At 43.8% G+C, this 22,077-nt stretch overlaps 1 protein-coding gene across 6 annotated transcripts in view; it reads right to left on the minus strand.

The window, feature by feature from the left end:
- The window catches only part of Efna5 (ephrin A5), a 278,611-nt gene that overhangs the window by 55,405 nt on the left and 201,129 nt on the right, over window positions 1-22,077 (minus strand). Inside the window, exon 1 of one of the 6 annotated variants that reach the window (XM_063266543.1) lies at window positions 1,045-3,633. The gene's annotated coding sequence lies outside the window, so the exon portion shown is untranslated. 6 annotated transcript variants of the gene reach the window in all.

Consider the following 22,077-nt stretch of genomic DNA (forward strand, 5'->3'; position numbering starts at 1 on the left):
TTGGCCTTTAGCATATGTTGCTGGCACAGCAGCGAGCCTGCTTCCAGGGAAATATGTAGTGAGGTATTTTATCAGGCAGCTCCTGAGTGAAGTGGCTTCCCTCCATAAATACAGCAACAGCGTCGCTGAAACGAGACAGTGCCCTCAGAAGTTAGGGAGCTTCGGGCACCTTTATCCCCCTTCAGGTAATGTCTTAAAGGATCCCACAATGAAAATGTTATCTCTCTCCAATCAGACGGCTGATGACTACATTTTAAATGTATTGTAACATGTCATGAGGTGATTCCTATTTGAGCAGGACTGTGCTGTCACTTCTTTAACGACAGGGCGACCTAATGGATTACGTACTGGAGCTGAAACGCAAAAGAACGGTGTGATTTATGATCGGAGATTAAGCGAATTTATCAGCTCAGGGTTCCTCTCAAATTTTAAACCAAATTGAGAGCGAGTAAGTCTCTACAGAGGCTGTCTTTCAATTCCACTAGTTTTGATTTAAAGTCTAATTACAGAATAAGATGTGCATGTTAGCCAGAGAATTTCTCATTCATCCCAAAAGGACCCGATGCCCCCTCCACACACACTCACACACCCCCCTCCCCCCCCACCCCCGTAAGAGACTTGGTCTTGGGTTTTTAAATGTGCTTCTGTGCACTGGGCAGGACAGCAGCCCTGTCGAGTAACAGGCCTCCCCCTGGCTCCTTCTGCTCTTTCTCACGGCACAGAATGCAAGCCTTATGGTCCCGATCCTAAATCTGAAGATGTTCTTTTTTTGTTTTCCTGCAGAGGTTAAAGCGTGAAATATAAGCAGCCAGTGAAACTTGGCACAGATAAACGGTGGCAGCGGCACCGAGGGCTGAACAAATATTTGTTTTGCTAATTTTAAACTTTCCCCTCTCTCCTGGGCTAAAAAGGGAGGATCTTTGGGGTGCGTTGGTTAATCAGTTTTCACACCCAGTTCCCAGAGTTTGAGGTGCGCAGAGTTTCAGCGCAACCTGATTGGTTGAAGCTGATGATGACCGAATCGCACAGCACTAGGCTGCCTACCTCTTCCAGGATCTGAGAGAAGTGGAGGCTCACAAACCAGCGGGAACCTGGTTCCATGTGCATCTCAGGGATAGGCAAATCCTCCTTACTCTTTTGCAGATGAAGTTCAGTCCATTCTAAGCTGCATATATGGTGGGGTGCCTGTGCTCATAGCTTCTGCCACATTGCACACCTTTTCAGCCAATGAGGTGTAAGGTACGGACGAAATATTTACTTTCCAGATTTAAGTGCCCTGTTGACCCACTCATGAAAATGCCAAGCAAAGTCCACTGGCATGCATGCTTTGTTAGGGTGGAGCTCTGTGGGATGACGACTTTCGTTAACTGTTGGTAATATTGATAAGATATATTCCTGCCTGATACTCAGAATCCATGCTATACTGACTTGTGACTTCCGGTTTTTTTCTCTCTGTTCTCTGTGTGTTCGCTTTACAGTCCCATATCTGATATCAGTTACCCACATCAAATGGTGGATACGAATCTCCAACAGCTCTCGCTTGTTGCTGGTCTAGTTTTAGGCGCATGAGTCTGAAATGTCTTTTTAAAAAACATTGTACTTTCTGTGAGCAGCACCTGCTTCAAACACGAGACACACAAAAATGCTCTCTGTCCCAGTGTTTTAACTCATTTGGAGTTTGTTTTATTAGCTTGACAGAGGAGCTCCAAAGGAAACAAAGCATTAAATTGGCAGGACCTAAACAAGACTTTTCTCTAGGAAGGGACTGGGTATTTTGGGTGACAGTCTAATTGCTTTTAAGCCCTCAGTGAAGCCGGAGGCAGGGAGTGAGAGAACGTCAATGTCAGCAGGCCAAGTCAGCCTGCTAACCAGGCAGAGACCTAACAGTGTGCACACATCACAGATCATGTCAAATAGTTTTCAAACGGGGATTCTGAAACAAAAATAAAGAATTAACATCTGGCAATCAATGTGGTCTTAATGTGGGTCACTTTTACAATGCAGAATAGGCTCTTTCTCACTACGTCTGCTACCCGGGAGCTTCCCACAAAGCTAAGGAGCAGGCCCTAAGCCATCTGGAGTTTTAGAGTCTCTTAAGTATTATGTGGTAGAGTCACTGACACATATATAGAGATCGACTAAGAGTAGGTCCAGAAAAAAAAATCACCAAATGGGTTATACAGACAATGTTTTAGGACCAAACTGAATGAGTTGATTATGATCGTGGTCCAGAGGAGTCTGTCAAACCAATAAACCACCCACTGAGCTGTTCACCTGTAAGCATGCCGTTCTATCCGATGTGGGATGATGGTAGCATCCGGCACAAATTCCAGGCCATTCTTAGTTTCAAAAGTAATAATAACGATGGAGCGATTATGAATCTCTTCTTCTGTAAGCAGCCCAAGGGGGGCTTTGTGGAAAATGACTTGATACTTCTTAAGCGAAATATCTGTATGTACCGATGTTCACTTTTTGAAAGTTATCTTCTAAACCTCAGACTACCCTGCCTTTTCAATAACTGAATTCTCCAGGACCTATGAGGAATTAGTCTACATTGTTGCTAAACAAGCAAGACACGATAGGCAAGAAGAAAGAAAAACTACATGTGTTTAAGGGCTATTCTTTTACTTTGACCCGTATCAGCCTAAAGGGAACGTGTATGCCAAGGAATAACAGCTGTGGTACCAGCTCATGGAGAACTTCAGTTTGTTAAGCAGAGACCGGTGCTGTTACTACACAAGAGGAAGCTAGGACCATGGACCACTGAAGACCTTGGAGTGGCGGGATAGACATTCTGACTGGGAATGAGGTTAAAAAATGAAAAGAGGTGGAATCTGGAGTGTCAAGAAATTAGATGTTTGCTACAGTCCTAAAAAAAAAAGGCATTGAATCCATCCAAAGGAAATGGGTAGATTCCGGGGGAAGCTGGGGCCTGCCTTTAGGTCTCTCACCCTCCCATCTCCTTGATGCTGCAGCATTCATTGTCCGTCAGTCGTCCCAACACCTGACTGAGGATCTGCACTTCAACGAGTGCCCAGACAAGGGGAGCTCTAGTCAAAAACAAGATGATTTGTAAAGAGCGGAACGATCTTGTGGATCCAGTGTCCCTGTATGAAATTCCCAGAAGAGTTTAACAGCATGATTAAAAAAAAAAGAAAGAAAAGAGGTCAAGATCTTGACACCAAATAACGGGTGGACTGCAAAGGAGAGAATGGTAATCAGGGCTGTTGTTCAAGCAACGCTGGAAAATTACGCCTAGCAGAGGAGGCGACTTAAGCACCTAAGGCAGAATGAAAGTTTCTCTCTTGTCATTAAGTCCTCTATTCAATTACCATTTATCGGGGTAATTAAACACTGGAAAGCGATGCCAAGCTAATTGTTAGATTATGATAATTACATGTCTTTGCTATGCTACAGCCGATCAAAATAAGACGGGGGTCCCGTGCTCTCCGCCGAAGCTGCTCGGTAATCGGCAGACTTCCGTGCAGCACCGGGCCTGTTTATTACTAATTCATTACAAATCAGGTGGAGAGGCTTATTATTTGTAATGTCGCCCCCCCTCAACACCCCACCACCTCAAGTCTCCTGGAACAAGACTCCCAAAAGGTTAAGCACAAACTGCTGCCTCTCATTGGCCCATTTCCATCCCAATTACACAGCTGAGCAGCGCTGGGTGCCTCTATTTGAGAGGGTTCAGCAGTCCTGCTTCACAAAACCCTGCAGCCGCCTATCACACTGGCAGGAACACCCAAGACTCCTTTCAGCCTCTGCCAACCACTGTTCCGTTCTGAGTTGTGTCCCCGGCAACCAGAAGCTGGCGATCCAGAGGGTCTTTGGGTCTGGAGGCTCCCGTCTGCTCAGGTCAGGACCGAAAGCAGGCAGGGTTTTTTTGGTGCAGAGAGATGTGGAGAATACCAACTGCCTGGCATCCAGGCTCTCTGAGGCTTAACCCCGAGTGAGGAGAGGAAATCAAATTTCTCCGCCATCAACCAGTCACCACCAAGCAGTGACTGGTCTTTGGGACTACAGGCCCCAAAGTGAATTCATTGTCCTTAGCCTCCGCCAGGCCACAAGGCTGGAGGATTAACGTCTCCTTCTACACCTCCTCAGCCAACCCAGGCCACTGACTGAAGGCTGGCTGATAAACAGGCATCCCCCAGGTTTTATCTTGGGGTTTCTTAAGCTCTTCTCTAGAACTATCATCACTCGAGCGTGCTGTATGCAGAGCAAGCACCGCCCTAAAGTGTACCAACCTGTTACAAAATACCCATCATGCTCTCCTGTCCATTAAGACATGGGTTTCTTTTCTTCCACATTTGCTGTATTACACCCTTAATGTATCTCTATGCCTAGACGACTTAGGTTGAAGGCCTAACCTCTCTATGAATGTATTTGAGGCAGGGTCTTTATGAGAATAATTAAGGTTAAAGGGGATATAAAGGTAGAGCCTTTATCCAGTAGGACTGATGTCCTTTGAACAGGAGGCATCAGATCGCCCCCTCTGCTGGCCATGGGGAGATGCAGGGAGAGGGGAACTGCTCATAAACCATTTAGAGCATCCCTATCCAACCATGGCTGGATCTTGATATTGGACCTCCCGCCTCCAGAAAATAAATGTTACTTAAGTTGCCAAGTCTATTGTGGTTTGTAATGGTAGCATGGGTAATGGTGGGTCTTAAATATAAAATTAATAGTACAGGAGAAAGTGGAGTGGTGTTAAGTTGTAATACTATTGGTGACTATTGATGAGAGGCAATGACGAATGACCGAAAATGCTCATGGAAGAGGGCACTGAGAGGGAAGGGAAGAAGGCAGCCTTAAGCCACTGTTGGCACATGCCACAGTACCTTGCATAAGGAGATGCTCAAAATCCCGTAAGCTGTTTCGAACAGGAAGACCCTCTATTTTCCTAAGCAGGGACAGTTTCACCTCTGAATTTAACTTATGTCACTACAAAAGCGACTGTGCTGTCGCCCAGCAACCTTGTTGTCCTGAGGTTTCAGCTAGGCTTTCTCTTAGAGACAGAAGGAATGGAGATGTTGTAGAAAAGTCACTACTACACTTTTTTTCTCCTCCTTGACCCTGGAAATTAAAATAGAACACGATAGCAAAAAAAAAAAATCATAGTAAATGTGTCTTAGCAACACAACAAACCACAAGGTACTTCTTAATATCAGAACATAGGAAATCACCATTTAATGCACATGTTGGCAGACAGCCTGTGGTTTAAGACGAGGATGGGGAGCAGAGTACTACAGGTCATCACATAAACGTGGGTTTACACTACTTACTACTATTACAATTTCTTCCCTGAAGTTATTAAAAGGTTATTCATTCATACAGCTGGCTCCTATATTTACTTTTATAGCCTGGACCACAGAATGATATAAACAAGAATAACCCAACGTTAAAAATAAGAAACGGAGTACTCTCTCCCAAGTGAATTTAAGAGGAGGCAAGAGACGGACAGTTCATGATTTATTTCTGAGAAACAAATCCAAGCAGTTTGGGGATCCTCGGGTACAACAACAGCCCTCCCTACCCGAATCCTGTTTATCTCACTGACTGAGTGACTGGTGTTTTTCTCCATCCTCTTCGTTTTAATAAACTCGACTTTCAAGGATATACTTTCGAAACTGTAGTTCAAAGCAAGAGAACATGACCTCCCTCTTGAACTTGCAGAAGTTTTGGAACAGCTTGCTACAAGCTTTGAATGAGCCACTTGTACAGGCCCCGAGTTTCAAAGGACAGGAGATACACGGATGATGAAATGGCATGGTGATAACGAGCCCTCCACGCCGGCCGACAAGTCGGCACTAGGAGCTTCGAGAAGAAAGGGTCACAACTGGCTTTCCTCAACACTCAGCCGGACAATCTCAGATCCCAAAATTCCACATGTGCACATTAACGTTTTTATTGCTATTCAAAGTGTCCTCTCTTCTCTGAGAGAGAAAACAAAACCAAACAAAACTGGCTAGGGCCAGTCACAAACTCAGCGCTGACGAGTTAGGTCAAAAAACAATAGATGGGGTTTATAAAACCTGTGGGAGCTGCTAAATCGGCCTGGAGCTTAACACACAGAATCTATGCTCAACATCCGATAAGTGTGACTATAACTCATCATTCAATTTATTTACAGAAAAGGCCAATTTCATTTGTCGAAGCTTTAATTCAACATCTGCTTCCTCCTTTGTACATGCCAAATATTTAATTAAAATCATAACCCATCTTTATATGCTAAAAGGAACTCATAGGGTTTTGTTTTGTTTTTTCCCCATCCAAATACAACCTTCAACCATACCTCAGAGAAGTAGGGTGTAAGCAAACAGGGGATGTACTTTGGTGAACTCAGATCTACATGTGCCTCGGGAACATACCTTATAGCTGAGAAACAAAGTCTATAACAGTAAAGAGCTAAGATCCACCCAGAAGTCACGGTCCCTAATACTGCTGGCTCCTGTGGTGTAATAGCCATAACTAGCAAGAGTATCACGTGGCATGCGTGGACCAGGTAGGTACCAAAAACTCACAGTTCATAGGATGATTGAGAACAGCATCCACAGTTGGTACCATCAAGCCCAACCTGGGGCATGTGAACTGTGAGAAGCGGCAGGCAAGGCTGGAGGAATGGGCCTGTCCTAGCTGACAGGTCGTGTGATAAAGGTCATGATCTGGAGCACAAGGTAACTTCAGCTTACAGTTTTGAATTATAGAAAGTAACAAACTATCCTAACCCACTACAGGGAAGTGAACTGAAAGTTAAAGCATAAAGGAGCTCATAGTGGCTTTGTTTTATTTCAGTATAGGTAGAGATTTCTGGTGCTAAAGCTAAAAATATAGACGTCTACCTGTGAAGCACTTCTAATAGGACGTGAAATTTAGCTCTGTTTATTTTTCAAATCGGGGTGGCAGCTCCAATATACAATGTGTCTAAAGATGATGCCTATCTCCCCGAGTGGTGGTGCACGCCTTTAATCCCAGTACTTGGGAAGCAGAGGCGGGTGGATCTCTGTGAGTTCGATGCCAGCCTGGTCTACAGTTAGGACAGTTACGGGCTGTTACACAGAGAAACCCTGTGTCAGACAAACCAAAACCTAAACCAGCCAACCAAAACAAAAAACAGAACAAAACAAACCATGACCGATGATGTTTGGAAGTAAATGAAAACATGAAATACTGTTGCTCTCTGACAGGATATAACACTACACGGAGCAGGTGTGTTGGAAGAGGCTGTGCTGGTTCGAAGGACTAGAAAACTCCTAAGACAGCCCCAAGCCAGAAACATCGCTCCTGGCTTTCTTATTGGTAAGTTGAGAAGCAGCTTCTTCAAGTACAGCTGAATTAGGATTCCCAGCGCTGTTCATAGTTACGTCATTACCGCGTGCACTGGGCTCCTCCCAAATGCAGCTTTAACATTCAGTTTGACTCAAGTGTCACAGCTAAGCTAATAGAGAAAAGGCAGCAAGGTCCTACTTAAACATGTCTTTAAAAATAACAGTTTTATTTTACTTTAAATGGTTTCAATTTTTTGGAGGTTAAAATGTAATTACAACACACACACACACACACACCACTTTCCTCCACCTAATCCTTTCCCAGGGTTATAGACCTTTCTGTTCCCAGACACTACTCATACTCATTCCTGCGCTCAGCCCCCAGGAATTACAAGTGCATACATGCCTGCCTCACGCATGTGGAGTTCACCAACAGGGAACCTGCTTATTTCCCCTTGATACTCCCTAGTCAGCACCAATTACCTTAGAACCTTGCTTCTCCATCAAGGCTAGAGTGAGATATACAAGTGGACGGGTTCTGAGGGGCCCTGTCACACAGATGTTTGCTTCAGGGCCGCAAATTATGTAATATCTCTTTTGAAAACCCCTCAGGGAGAATTTTGGTCTTAAATAATATTACTTCCCAGAAATGTAGGTAGCAGACCAAATTTGATCCTTAAAGGACTTTTCTTTTTAAGGGCATCACTCTGTGTATATGTGCATGTGAATGTATGTGTGTGTATATGTGTGCATGTGTGTGTTTGTGTATGTGTATATGTGTGTATGTCTGTGTCTGTGCGAGTGTGTGTATGTGTGTGTATGTGCATGTGCATATGTGTGTATATGTGCATGTGTGTATGTCTGTGTATGTGTATGTGTGTGTATGTGTTTGTGTATGTGTGTGTTCGTGTATGTGTGCATGTGCCTGTGTGTGCCTCAGAGCACACCCACAGTCCTGGCCTCTGTAAAGAGTAGCTAGGAGAGCCGAGGAAAGTGAGCTCATGTTTTCCTAGGAAAGTCAAGCTGATTGTATTATCGACTGTCTACAGCATTAGCAATTTCCTACTGAATTACAAACTGTTTCCCTGCATTATATTATTGCTATTGTTCAATACCATTTTCATTGCCCTAATGAAACAACGCTATATAATAAGAGACCATAAAGTGCTGGTCACAGTTAAGCATAATGGAAGGGAGCTAAGGAAAGATCTATTTTTAAAATATGCAAAGAAAGAGATAAGAAGTGCTGATACTCAGCCGACATGATTCTCTTTATTCTTTTTTCAATTACTGGGACCAAAACAACATGGGCAAATTAATTATTTTTCTTAAAATAGTACAGATAGCGTTTTTCCTTACAATGGAACTTCTAGAAGATCTCCCGAAGAGTGCAAGTTTCCCTCAAGTAGAACCAAAGGAAGAAACAACAGCCAGCCCATCCCTGGATTTCATACACATCTTTCAAAGCAGCTGCTCAAGCCAGAGCATTCTAGTATCATGGATGAGGACATCCAAATTCTCCCCGGGGAGCAGGCTTCTCTCTGGGAGGTTTCTGGAGACATACCAGCTTAAAACCGTTAGCGCGTTGTTTACCGCCCTACCCTGAATCAACCAAAGACACAGATGACCGGCTTGCTACCCAGGGCTGGACGCCGCCCATGTAAGACGGCAAATCCACGTCCGACCTCTCTGCCTTTTATACAGAGGCAATGAAGATTAGCTGACAGCCTTTTCTATCTACACCCAGCTCCTTTTGGGTGGCGAGATGTACAAACATGATAACTGAAGGGACGGACAAAAGTGACAGCAGGTGTGCGGAGCTCACTAGTCACATCGTGACTGGGAGCCTGGCACTTAGGACACCTGGGCTAAAGCCACTGTACCCTGAAAGTCCCGCAGCAGAACAGGGATGCTGGGGAATGGAGTACCTTGTTATCATACACTACGCATGCCTGTAGTTGAGCCAGTGACAGTTAATGAAACCGCTGTGTAGTACACCAGTAGCAGGTGATGGGTGACTTCCCTGGTTCTAGAAACATCATTCCCTGCACTTGCTATCAGAAAAACCCTCCCCGCTGCTTTCTCAGTAGGCGTGGGGGTGTGAAGGTATAGCTCACTCGTAGTATCCATGCGAAGATCTGAGCCTCATTTCACCAAGACCCATTCTGGTCATGGAGCCAGCCCTCTGGAGAGCTCTGTTGAGTATTCATACTTCTATAGAATGTCCCGTGTGGACGTATCATGCTGAGATCTACACACTGTATCTGATACATCGATCTGACGCCAGCAGCTCAGAGCGCTCTCCTCGGTGCTCAGTTTGCTTGCAACTTCCCGTTTCTGCACCCTTGAACAAAGCTGAGAATAAACCAGGGTGCTATCTGCTAGGCCCCTTTCAATCGAGTGTATGACTTGAAAGATGAACGAGGATACATATTTATCTTTCCCTATTAGAGTGCTAATTTATGCAAGTCTGTCTGCCTTTTGTATCTATTGATTTGATTCTTGTTGTCTCATCCTCTGTGGTCCATTAGGATCCTCGCTGACTTAACAATAATGCAAAGTCAGACAAAAAATCCGTACGGGGTTTCACACGCGCTCGCCTCCACGGCCCATTTGAAAGTTTGCACAAGCAAAGCAATGCTAGGAGAGCTTGCAGGAGGCTTTCGGAAGTATCTCGCCTCATCACATCAGGAAGAAAACCTCGGAGGCGATGAGAATACTCATGCTGGAACCTCTCTTCTCAATTTGAAATAGTTGTGTCTGAACGTTGGAAAAGAATCCTGCGCCTCAGGCACACTGACATTAAAATAGAAGCACAATTAGAGATTACAGATTATAAAACCAGTAAGCACAGCTGCTACAGGCAGGACAGAAACATCCTTTTCCAAATCTACTTGGCAACACAGTTAAACTTAGAAGTAAAACTTCCTTCACCGTGACTAGAAAAGAAGAAGAAAGGAGGAGGAGGTGGAGAAAGCTTGACCCCAGAGGAATGAATTCTCAGATAAGGTTTTCTATCTATTTGCATCCCATCTCAAATAATTTTTGATTTATTGCTTCACTGAGAGATAAATATATACCCCAACATAGTCTCAGTGTTAATTAGCCTAAATCCTTCCAGTTTACAGGTTCAGGCAAACAAATCTAATTTTAGCCTTGAACATATATGATAAAAACACAAAATGGCTTAAGTTGTTGGTCGTAGAATAAAAGTATATAGAAGTTTTGGTCATACGGTGTGATTTTTTTTTAAAACCCCAAAGTATATTTTAATCTGCTTTGCAGAGTATGAACGTTAACCTCATAGCTTTGTGCTGCCAGTTTAGCCAGAGCTGGAAAGGAAGAAGGGAATGTACAAGCCCAGCATCTGCTCTCATTCTGCTTCGGGTAGCCCTGGAAGCAGGAAGCCCACAGCAGAAGTCACAGATGCTCACGAGCCCACGAAAGGGAGGCTTCTCGGCTTATTGAGCATTCTAGGAGAGCTCAGGCAGCGATGTCTGACATGGGTAGAGGGACACCTGGCAGGCGTAGAGGTCAGCCACCCAGACTATTCCAAGGAGGGTTGCCACAGCTCAAGATGTCCAGGACACTAAGAGGAATCCTTGGAACCACCTGGGAGGTGTCAATAAAAAAAGTCAAAATCAGCTCAGAAAGAGAAATCCACATTTAATCCTTCTCGTGGCACCTGGCTTCTTTTCCCCGCGCATATGGTATGTTAAGTTTCCTGGTGTCTGGAGGTTATCAAAGAAGCCAGAGTTTATTAAAGGTATTTCAACTTTTAGACATCTCTGATAACTTGAAAGAAACAACTATCTGTTGGTTCTGGCAGGCCATGCAGCAGAAAAGGTCAAGAGACAGGAGTCACAGCCACCTGCCCGGCTTCAACTCTGGGCTCTGCTACTGCTACGTAACCTTGACAGGCACCCTTGATCTGTTACCTCCCCACTGCTGGTCCCCTCTTCTGTGATAAAGATGCTATCTCACACCTACTACAACCCTCGTTACGGTTAACCCTTTGGTTGGGTTGATGGAAACTTAAAGCACTTGGTATAGGGATTGGCATACAGCAGGTGTCTCATAAATAAAGGTGAGAGGGGGTGCAACTATGTTACTGAGGTAATTTAAAGGGATACTTTTGACAGCCACAAACAAAGACATTTTGATTCTTAAAGGAAAAGGAAGCCTGGTCATTATAGCAAACATCTTTAGTCCCACACTACTCTCCAGCTATAGCATGAGGATCTTGAGTTCAAGGGCAGCCTGGGATGCAAAACCCTCTCAGGAAGGAAGGACAGAAGGAATCAAGGAAAGATGGAAGGAAGGGTGAGCTAGTGGAAGGGAGAAAGAGGAAGCAGCATGTGAACAAGGATCCTGAGACTCGAAATGACTTTTACAGATCAAAGTATCAACAGTAAGTACCACGTAATTTGAGAAGATTCGAGTATAGCGGTAAAACATTTTTCTCCATGAAATCTGTAAAAGTAACTTTGTCAGTTTAGACGAAGTCTTTCTAAGTGGCCCGGGCAAACCTCGAACTTGCTGTATAGCCCAGGCTGGCCTGTAACTTGCAAATCTTCCTGCATCAGCCTGTTGAGTGCTGGGAATAAAAGTGTCCACCAGGATACTTAGTTGCTAAAGATGCTTCTAAGAGAAGTTGTTTGTTTGTGTCTAAATGAAAGGGGAAATGCTGACTCACTTGAAGAGTTGGCTGTGTATTTATAAAGATAACAGCCTCCTCCTCCTTTGGAAGAGAATCAGACATAAAGGCATGGAGGCAGAGAAAAGCATTGCTTGAGTGGTGGAGTTTCCAGGACACAGAGGCCATCTCTAAACCAGTGCACCTTCCCAGTGAAACATCTGTCCTTCCATATGTACAGAGTCTTTCCGCCTGGGAGAAAAAATACACTTGCTAATTGGTGCATTAATACATGGTCACTTCTCTAACACACTAATACCTATCACACAGTACTAAGATCCAGTAGACACGGGGGTGAATCCTGATGAGAAAAGGGCTTCAGGAAAAAGGCCTCGAATAGAAAGAAACGGAGGACAAGACACTCTGGCTTCTAACTTTAAGGTGGGCTTCGGAAAGTTTCTTCCTATTACACTATGGTGTACAGTTTTCTGAAGGAAGAGGAGGGGGAGGAAGGGAAGAGGGAGAAGAAGAAAAGCTTGCTTGATTTTAAATTAAATGTTGCTAGAACAATATATTTGATCTTGGAAACATATGTATGTTTTAACTCTGTTAATTGGTCCATTCATTACAGACAAGTGTATCAATAGCCTTCCATGTTTCAGGCATTTGTACCTGTAGGCAGAGAGACAAAACTGAATTAAGCCATAGGAGTGGACAACCAGTGGGGTATAGGAGTGACTGCTGGACAAGTCAATGGCCACAACAAAACAATTAAGTAACAAATGCCCTAAAGGCTTTGATAACAAATGCTATATCTCTCTTTTCAGGCAGCAGGAACGGACTTTGAAAGAGTTGTTGGAGACCTCCGACAAGCCATGTTGTGGAACAGGTTATTTCAGAAAGAGAGGTGTGGGCTCTCCAGGCACAGTGACTTGCGAAGCCAGAAAAGGCCTGAAGCCATGTTTTTGTTGGAAGCAAGGGGAGCTACCAAGGAGAACCAAAACTTAAACAGAAAAGTCTGCTAGGCACTGAAGAAACAGGGAAGAGTTTTAAGAAGGAGCAGACCTGGTTGGGTTTGGATATTAAAGAGATAATTTTTTTTTTGTCCTAGAAGAAGGAGGCTAGACACAGAGAGAGAAAGCATGCCTGGATTCTATTATAACATAACACACAAGGCATTCATACACTCAAGGGCACACACACACACACACACACACACACACACACACACACACAAACACACACACACACACACACAAACACCTCTCACAGGCTTGAGTTGAGGGGTTTTGCCCTTTGCCTTCTGCCAATAAATTATTCACTTCCACATCTATTCAGAAGCTGTTTGCAGAGGCCCTATTCTACACAGGATATATGACATTGTGGATAGCAACAAGTTAGGTTAAATACAAACTCTCCAGGCTTCTTGTGATTGCCTAGATATGAAAGAAGGTTTAAACAGGGCATTTGTAGGATTGAAGAAAAGGAGAGGAACAGGAGAAAGGTTCCAGAGAGGCAGGAACATCAGAGATAGGTTAAAGATAATCCTCAGTGTGTGTTCCTTACTTGAGCTCTTACCTGTCACATGCTGAGAGAACAGTGAATGTAAATGGGGACCCTGGGCTCACCACTGCTCGCCTTTTGTAATCTGGGAATTTGGGCGAACCATTTAATCTCTTCATTTATCACTTTTTAAATAAAGGAATGGAAAGTAGATATTGCAGTTTTCCTTTAAATGAAGAAGAGGTGGGCTGGGGCTGTACCGCCATTGTAAAATGCTTGCCTAGCATATTCTAGGCCCTGACCACTACTCCCACCCCTGCAGACATAACAACGAAACGCAAACTTAAAGACTTCCCAGGGATTGGAGACGGCTCAGAAGTTAAAGATCACTGGTTGTAATTCCAGAGGACCCAAGTTTGATTCCCAGCACCCGCATGGCTCACAACTATCTGTAGCCCCGTTCGAGAGGGTTCAACATCCTATTCTGGCCTCTGAGAGCACCAGGCACTCATCTGATGCTGAGACTTAGATGTGACATCATTGTCATAATCATCACCACCATCATCATCATCAACAACAACATCATCATCACCATCATCATCGTCGTCGTCGTCACCATCATCATCACCATCACATAAAAAGTAAGGTACACATCAAGAAGTTACTGTGTAAATAGTAACTGAATTATTTCAACAGCCAAAGACTTAGTTTGATACTGAGGTAATTCTCAGTTGCACTCATGAACTTGATTCATTATACCTGATCTAACCATACGCAGAAGCAGCACTGCGGTTGCCTGACATCTGTGATGACACCGGAAACGCAAGACAAAACAAAGTAAAGCAAACCAAGCAAAAGTCATGGCGGCGAGCCAGGCATAGTGATACATGCTTTGAATCCCGGCACTCAGGAAGAGGCAAGAGGATCCCTGTCAAGTCTGGGCCATCCCAGGCTACACAGTGAGTCCCAAGGATATGGAGAGACCTTGTCTCAAAAACCAGAAGAAACAAGCCGAACAAAGGACAAAGATCTCCACTCTCTCTGCACAGAAAGTGACGGGACCAGGGATGACTTAGGTGAAGGTGACGGATGAGAAGCTATGAGAGGATGTGTAGCTCCAGTTTATCACACTCCACACCACTCTGCCTGCTGTCAGCCACACTGCGGGATGAAACCAAGCAAGAGGAGATGGCAGGTATAGCAAAGAGAAAAGCTGGTGACATCCTCATTCAGGAATGCCAGTCAGGGCCCCTATCATGTGCTTCAGGCTCTCATAAGGATCTGCAGTCCTCGAGGGGCTGGCTAGGTTTTGCTGCCCCCAACAAAGGAGTCTAAATACGGAACGCGCACTTAATGGAAATGACTTTACACCTGTTCAGTGCTCCTAAAATGGTGGGAGAGAAACCATCTGCATTACCCTCTCTGGACAAATAAAATTTCTCTTCCAAAATCTTTCAGAAGATAATTGAATGCCTTAACTGAGTAGGTAATTTAAGATTCTGTCCATCTCTGAAACTGCTGGTAATGTGTTAAACAGATGGAGGTCGTTACTTTTATCCCTCAACCCTTGCTTCTGGATACGCCAGCATAACCGCTCTGTTGTTCGGTGTGGCAGACAGCCCCACAGGTCCCGGAGGTGAGGCAAATCTTGTCCTTTTGAGCCTAGCTGTTATTTTTGCCAATAAATAGGGATAACACTGGCAAAAAAAAAAAAAACCTCAAATACTTTATCTGCCTCAACTTCCACATTAAGAAGGAGGAGACTTATGGCAGAATGGTGTTTGCCCAGCAACATTTTTTTTTTTTTTTTTTTTTTTTTTTTTGGTCACTGAAACAAAATGGGTTTTAAGTGCTGTGTGGGATGTCTATGGGTTTGCTTAGAATTCCAGGTGAAGTTCCTCATTTCTCCAGATAACAGTAAAAAATTTTACTGCCTACAGAAGTACTGAGTCAGCTTAACGGGAAAGTCACAGGCCTGGAATCATGAAATGCTTTCTGGAACCCACCCCTGCCTGTCTTCCTCCTCATTTGGCTGAGTGGGTCTGTTCACATCCGTAGTTATAATCTACCCAAGACGTTTGTTGGAGCCTAATTCTTCAGTGTTGTTCAGTCGGTCACATGGTCTTTTCTGCATTTTTCTGCTAAGCTTTTGTCTGTGGTTGATCAAAAAACCCTGAGCCGCTGAGAGGCAAAGGGTGAAGCCGGGGTGCGGGATGGACGTGGCTTGTCTACGTGTCCCAAGGGAGCATTTATTATTTTACTCAGTTGGACTCAGTTTTGTGAGAAACATGGGGGTGTTCAGAGCTCTAAAATTATAAATGTATAATATTGTCCTTGATGTCCGAAACCACTCAGATCAATGAGAACATGGAGTTTATGTGTATATGCCCTGATTCAGGGGTAATATGTTTTAAAAACAAAATGGTTTATCATTTGCCCTATTCATTAATAGGAAAGGAGGAAGCGTTCTGGAGAGCTTCTGTCCTCTCTGTGTAACTGCAAGAAGTGGAGTCACTGGGCGCTGGCGTTTCATCCCTTGGGAGGTCAGGAAACACCGCACTGTTTACGTAAAAACTGTGCATCTAAGCACAGATGAAAATGGTTAGCTACACTTTTTAGACTATTAAAGTTTTCACACCACTTTGTTATTCACTGATACCCATCAATAAACCCCCATTGATCACTGGAGAATCTTAATGTAGCCTCTTGTGCCGCGATGCCCATGCACTGAGGCTTCAAAGACCCGTTTACTGCCCGGGTGTAATTCACCCACTTATCCCTGCTAAGATAATACTCCCATTTAATTACCCATGGAGCAACTGGATAAATCAACTATGGTGCTTTGTATCAATGGTCTGTGTACCTGCATAGGAGAGGTGGGGGAAAGATCAAGACTGTTTTCAACTTATAAACTACAAAGATTAGAACACGGTACTTTCTCAATAAATCACAAATTAGCTGATACATCTAGATTTTGAAAAAATGGGAAAAAAATAAAATTTGGATACTCTAGGAAATCTCAGTTGTCTTGCTGTTTGAGGTGGAGGGTCAATATTCATGATCTGTATTTATGAGCACAGATCCCTTATAGATAAAGAATGAATGGCAATGAACAGGTAAGCAAATCATGGGAGAAAACATCTCCAACCCAAACTCCTGTGAGTCTTCAGTCAGACACAAGAACCACATTGCATGACCACAAGCGCATGCAAACACACACAGTCTTTAAAAAAAATAAAAGAATATTTACTGTGGTTAAAAAAAATAATCTTAATACTTCAAATAAGTAGAAAGAAATCCTTGCCTGTTTTCTTCACTTTTAAAAATTCGTATGAATGTTTATATTATCGTAAGTCCTAATCTGTGTAGTATTTTAAACAAATCTTAAATTGATACAATTTTCTTTTGAAGACACTATCTTTCGTCTTTATATATATATATATATATATATATATATATATCACCTATATTCTTTCATCTTCATTTATCATATATGTGTATATGTATATGTGTATATGTATATGGCTGTATAGGTGAGGATGGCTTTGAACTTCTGGCTTCCGACCTCTACCTCTCAAGTGTCTGAATTACAGGTGAACATCACACCCATTTATGATGTGTTAGGAATCTAAGCAAAGCTTGTATATGCTGGGTAGGCAATCTACCAACTGAGCGATATTGCCAGTCTGGGGTATTTTATTTTTAATTGATAGCATATAATTAGACACTGGATATCGTGATATATAATATGCATTGAACAGTAGCCCTGGCGCACAGCCATATTCTCGATCGAGTTCTAGATGTGGCAGATGTTTAGAGGCATGTCAGATCTCAGTGATTAAGAGCGCCCACTGCTCTTGCAGAGAACGTGGATACATACAGTTCCGGGCACCCACATGGTGACTCACAGCCGTCGTCTGTAACTCTAGTTCCAGAGTACTGGATACCCCTCTGATCTCTGGGCACCAGGCCCACGTGTGATCCGCAGACATGCGCACAGGCAAAGCACTCATAGGAATAAAACAGATCATTACAAAATGTAAAAGATACAAAAGTCAGTGCTCTCTGCATTTTATAAATATTTGGTAAACTAGACAATGTTGTGACTGATATAATAAATATTATATTCAGAAACAACTTGATATCACTTGAGCATGTGATATAAAATCACTTTATTCTGAGTGTAGCCTAAGACAGCTGAACCTGCCGTACACGAGACCCTTTCTTCTGTACCACACGTATGTCGTTTTGCATGGAAACAGATTTCCAGAAAGTGGGTACCGGAGAGGATCCCTACAGAAACAAAGATCTATTGATAGGGAATTGACTTCATGAGTTTCAAAGTTATTGACACGAGGTGATTTCAAAATGCCACTCTCAATGTGGTCTGACAAGTTCCTACTTCTGAAATTTTCATTGCCTGGAGGTCTCAATCTACAGCAAGAGGAATGCTCAAACTCATCCAGAGGTTTGAAAGGCAGACTCCGCTGGCTTCGGTGGAGGGAGCAGGGCGGGGATGATCGACATACTTGTTGACACGATTCAGGAGCGCTCAAGGCCATCTGAGGCTAAGGGCCACAAGTGAGCTCAGCAGAGGCCTAACCTGGCTAATTGTCTCCCCTGATTGTGATGGGTTTGATTAGGTAATCAGCTCTCGGCAGCCCTCAGGCAGAGATGCCAATGGAGGTGGTGGGGAGAGTAGCATGCAAGGTCACCACTAACCCGCTCTTAAAGCATCCGTGCTACCAATAGGAACGAGAGCAAATCATTCTCCTAATAATCGGCCTGGGCATTTTCCTTCTGTTACTTTTTGGTTGCATTTATACAAAGTAAATAAATCAAATATCGGTAGTCGGGTTCTCTGAAACTAAAAGTATGTCCCCACACTGTCACTGGAAAGCAAAGGGCTGTGTAATTCACTCCTGAGGTGTTATCTTAAAATAAGTTATACTAAAAAAAAAAAAAAAAAAAAGAAAACGCAATAAATTGTTTAATGAATTGTAAATACGCCTTTTCTACTTTCTTTTCATCAAAACGTCAGAGCAAGTAGGTTCAACTCTTATCTCTAGTTTTGGGATAAAGACTAACATCCGGTTATCCAAAGTGCTACGTTAGAACAAGCAAAGTTCAGTGTCCAAGGCCTGCCTGAGCGTGGTCTGCTGACTTTACCTCCAGGTGGAAATGACTTTCACATCTCAGGAGTCTGAGCTAAGAATCTTTTATTTTACTACTCCCGCATGAAGATGTTTAAACTCTAAGATTTATGTTCCAGAATTCTTTATCTCTTAAAGGTGAAAATATGGTGGGGGTGTGTGGGAGGGTTCAACATGCAAAAAGAAGTAATATTTTATTTCCCCAAATATATTATTAACCTAACCGTATCCCTCTTTGTTTATATATTTGCCGTGTCTCGTTCATTACAGTTAGCTGGGCTACTGGGCTGGGATAAGAAAGAATTCGTCGTAGTGAGAATAACTTCATCCATGTTTCATAAATATGATGCCTGCTTCTTAAACTGTCTTCCTAGCGTGGCTATAAGAATTAGACCCAGGACTGGAGTACGAGGTCTGAAAAGCTCACAGGAAAAGAGATGCTTTCTATCCACAGTGAAGTGTTTAAAGCATTCGATAACATTAAACACAGACTTCCATCTACCTGCCAGACGGCACAGAATCTCTAGCCTCAGATGGTGTGTCTCCAAATGTAGCTGTCCGTCAGCTCGTGTCAGAACCTAATGTCTTTTCCACGGCCTTACACATCTGGTCCCTGTCAGTGTCAAGGATACTTGTTGGATGTGGTGTTGAGGCCATTGAGATGATTTATATGCACAGACCCAAAGATCTCAAGGCTCGTTCGAGGGATGCGTTTCATCTGGTAGACTGACTGACTGAAATTAAACAAAACTTTACATCCTGAAATCTGAGCGTGCAATTCTCTGCTGCTCGCTCAGACAGGAGTATGGTTAGTTAGTTCAGGAATTCACAGAAGACCCATGTCAACAGTCTATTAATAAGACGGGGGGGGGGGGGGGACGCGGTGGGGGGAGGGCACATGGGACACCTCCGTGCTTTGACCTCTGACCTCTTTAAGCTGGCACATTTTTAAAATTCTTTGTGGGATCAAGAATGACTAACCAGCCACACTGGGAATAGAAGTATGGATATTTGGTATTCAAATGTGCCCAGTGTTTTCTTTGAAAAATCGTTAGCCCAGGCGGAAGACTGCATGTAACATATACGGCATGAGTCTTGAAAAGGGTGTTTTTACTTTTGTTTTTTCAAATAAATATTTGGGTGATTGGAAGAGGAAATTCTTCACTCTTTAATGTCCCTTCTGTCGCTCTAGGAAAAGAGAGTCATGTTATAAAGCATGCCACTGTCTCTTTCTTGGACATTAAGGTCGTCTTTGAAAGTAGATAATGGATAATTTTCTTTCCTCAGTCTGAGTTACTTCTTTTTCCCCACAGAGCATGTGATGATCAGGTAAACTAACTTGGGTCCCGTCAGCATGAGCATATGTTCAGATGCTAACTTTACCGACTAGATTCCCCGTCTGGGTGTAGCTACCTCAGCCTTTGAATGCTCCCTACAAAGAAAGCTTCATCTTCTATTAGGAAATGCTTCCTGTTTATCTGCTACCTGATTAACATATGTTTAGCTTGACACAATGCAATGTCAAAGATATTAACTCCTCTGATGCGGAGGCCTTAATTGAAAACGACTTAACAAGGGAGGGCTAAGGAAGGGCTGTGTAGGTACCATGCTCATCTAGCTAAGGCTAATCTAACCTAAATGGATGAGGGTGTCACTCATATTTTTCCCCCAGTGTGCTCCCAGCCATTTCTGCATCCCTGTCTGCGAACGTGCAGAAACTTGCTTGAGCACGGAGGAAAGAAACTGACGTTAAGTAACGATTGTTCGGTAACGTCCGGGCAGTGCACGTCGGTTCTTGAAGAAGCCAGCTGCTTGTGCCCCATCATCAGTCCAAGCCGGCTTGTTGTAACGTGCGGACTGTTCCGTGCCAGTGCTTTCTGTCCAGACAAAGGTGGGGAAAGCGGCTTCTGTAGCCACCAGCACACAAGAGCAAAATCCTCACAGATCTTGCTGAGCCTCTGGAGAACTGAAAAGCATCCTATTTTAAGAAAAGATGTTTTGAAATCAAGGGCTGCTGCAACCGTGCTACTAGTTGGGGGTATGTGTCCGGGGTGGTAGAACAAATCACACTCATCCCCACAGGTCCACTCCGTCTCTTTGCTGCTCCGTGGGGAGTGGGTCTGGGAGTTGGAGAAATCTCACCTCCTGTCCAAGTGAGTTTTCTGGGGGGACTTGTCCCCTTGCCCAAGATGGCCAGGCAAGAGATTCAGAGAAAGAAACTTAATTCCGTTTCCTGCAAGGGTAAACACTGCTAATAGATTCAGAAGACATCACAAGGATTTGCATGGCCCCGATGTTCACTGTGACTCAGAGCAGGTGCTCAGCTCCTGTACACCGTGCGCCCCACGCTTTCTGTGGATTTTAGGTTCCTTCTGCAGGTCAAACTTCACGTGGTTTTTTTCTTCTTCTGTTTATAGCCAGGCCCCACGGACAGCGAAAGACCCAACCGCCTCAGTGCCCCACTCAACAGCTGAACCTGAGTTTCTGGAATGTTACCAGGCTTAAGATGTAAGAACTCAACATGCTCAAAGCTGCTGAAAGAAACACCACGTTTATGGCTCTCTTCTCACCACTGACTGGCCACTGCCGGTTGACAGAGATTAAGAGCACTGGCTGTTCTTGCAGAGGACCCAGGTTCAATTCCCACCAACTTGGTGGCTCACAGCCCTCTGGATCTTTAATTCTAGGGGACCTGATTCCCTCTTCTGGCTTCTGTGAGTGCTATGAACACAGGTGATGTAAGGTTTATATATGGAGGTAAAACACCTGTATGCATGAAAACAAGGGAACCAGCAAACAGAACTGTAACGGTGAAACTGCTGATTCGGCACATTGAGTTTGAAGAGTGGGGGTGGTGGGGAAGAGGGGCCAGCAGCGGGCACCTGCCCCACGCCTGAAAACTCGAGTCCATATCGTAATAGAAGAAAGCCAACTCCAGAGTGTTCCCCAACCTGCACGTGCTTATCTCATATGTTCGTCTCCCTCACTCTTACATGTTTTTACAGTTGGTATTTCAGTGGCCTCGTGGGCTATTTTTAGTGAATAGCTTGACTGGTTATTCAAAAGCCTTTGCACAGTTTTAACTATGGGCCAGGCACCATGAAGAACAGTCAGGAAGTCACGACGAATGTACCCGCCCTCTTATCCGCACATACATGTAAATGAATAAATGAGGGGGTGGGGAGAAAAGCCATAGTGACTTATCACAATGTGTGCTCCTTTCGCATTCTTTAGTACTGAACTGGAGCTGTTATTCCCATTGGGCAGACGAAGTAATCGAGAAGAAAAATTCTGCAATCTGTGCTGACCAACAATTTCTTTACTTTCTTTTAGTCCAGTGTTTCTCAACCTGGGGGGACCCACACAGAATTCCCATATCAGAATCCTACATGATTATATTTATATTTATATCGATATTTATATTATGCTGCCTAAGGCACTGTGTTAAAGGGTCACAACATTAGGAAGGCCCCATGGTTGGGACAGAAAGAACCATGAGCTTCTAATTACA

Source organism: Rattus norvegicus, chromosome 9 (genome assembly GCF_036323735.1).
Source record: "Rattus norvegicus strain BN/NHsdMcwi chromosome 9, GRCr8, whole genome shotgun sequence".
Taxonomy (NCBI): Eukaryota; Metazoa; Chordata; class Mammalia; order Rodentia; family Muridae; genus Rattus; species Rattus norvegicus.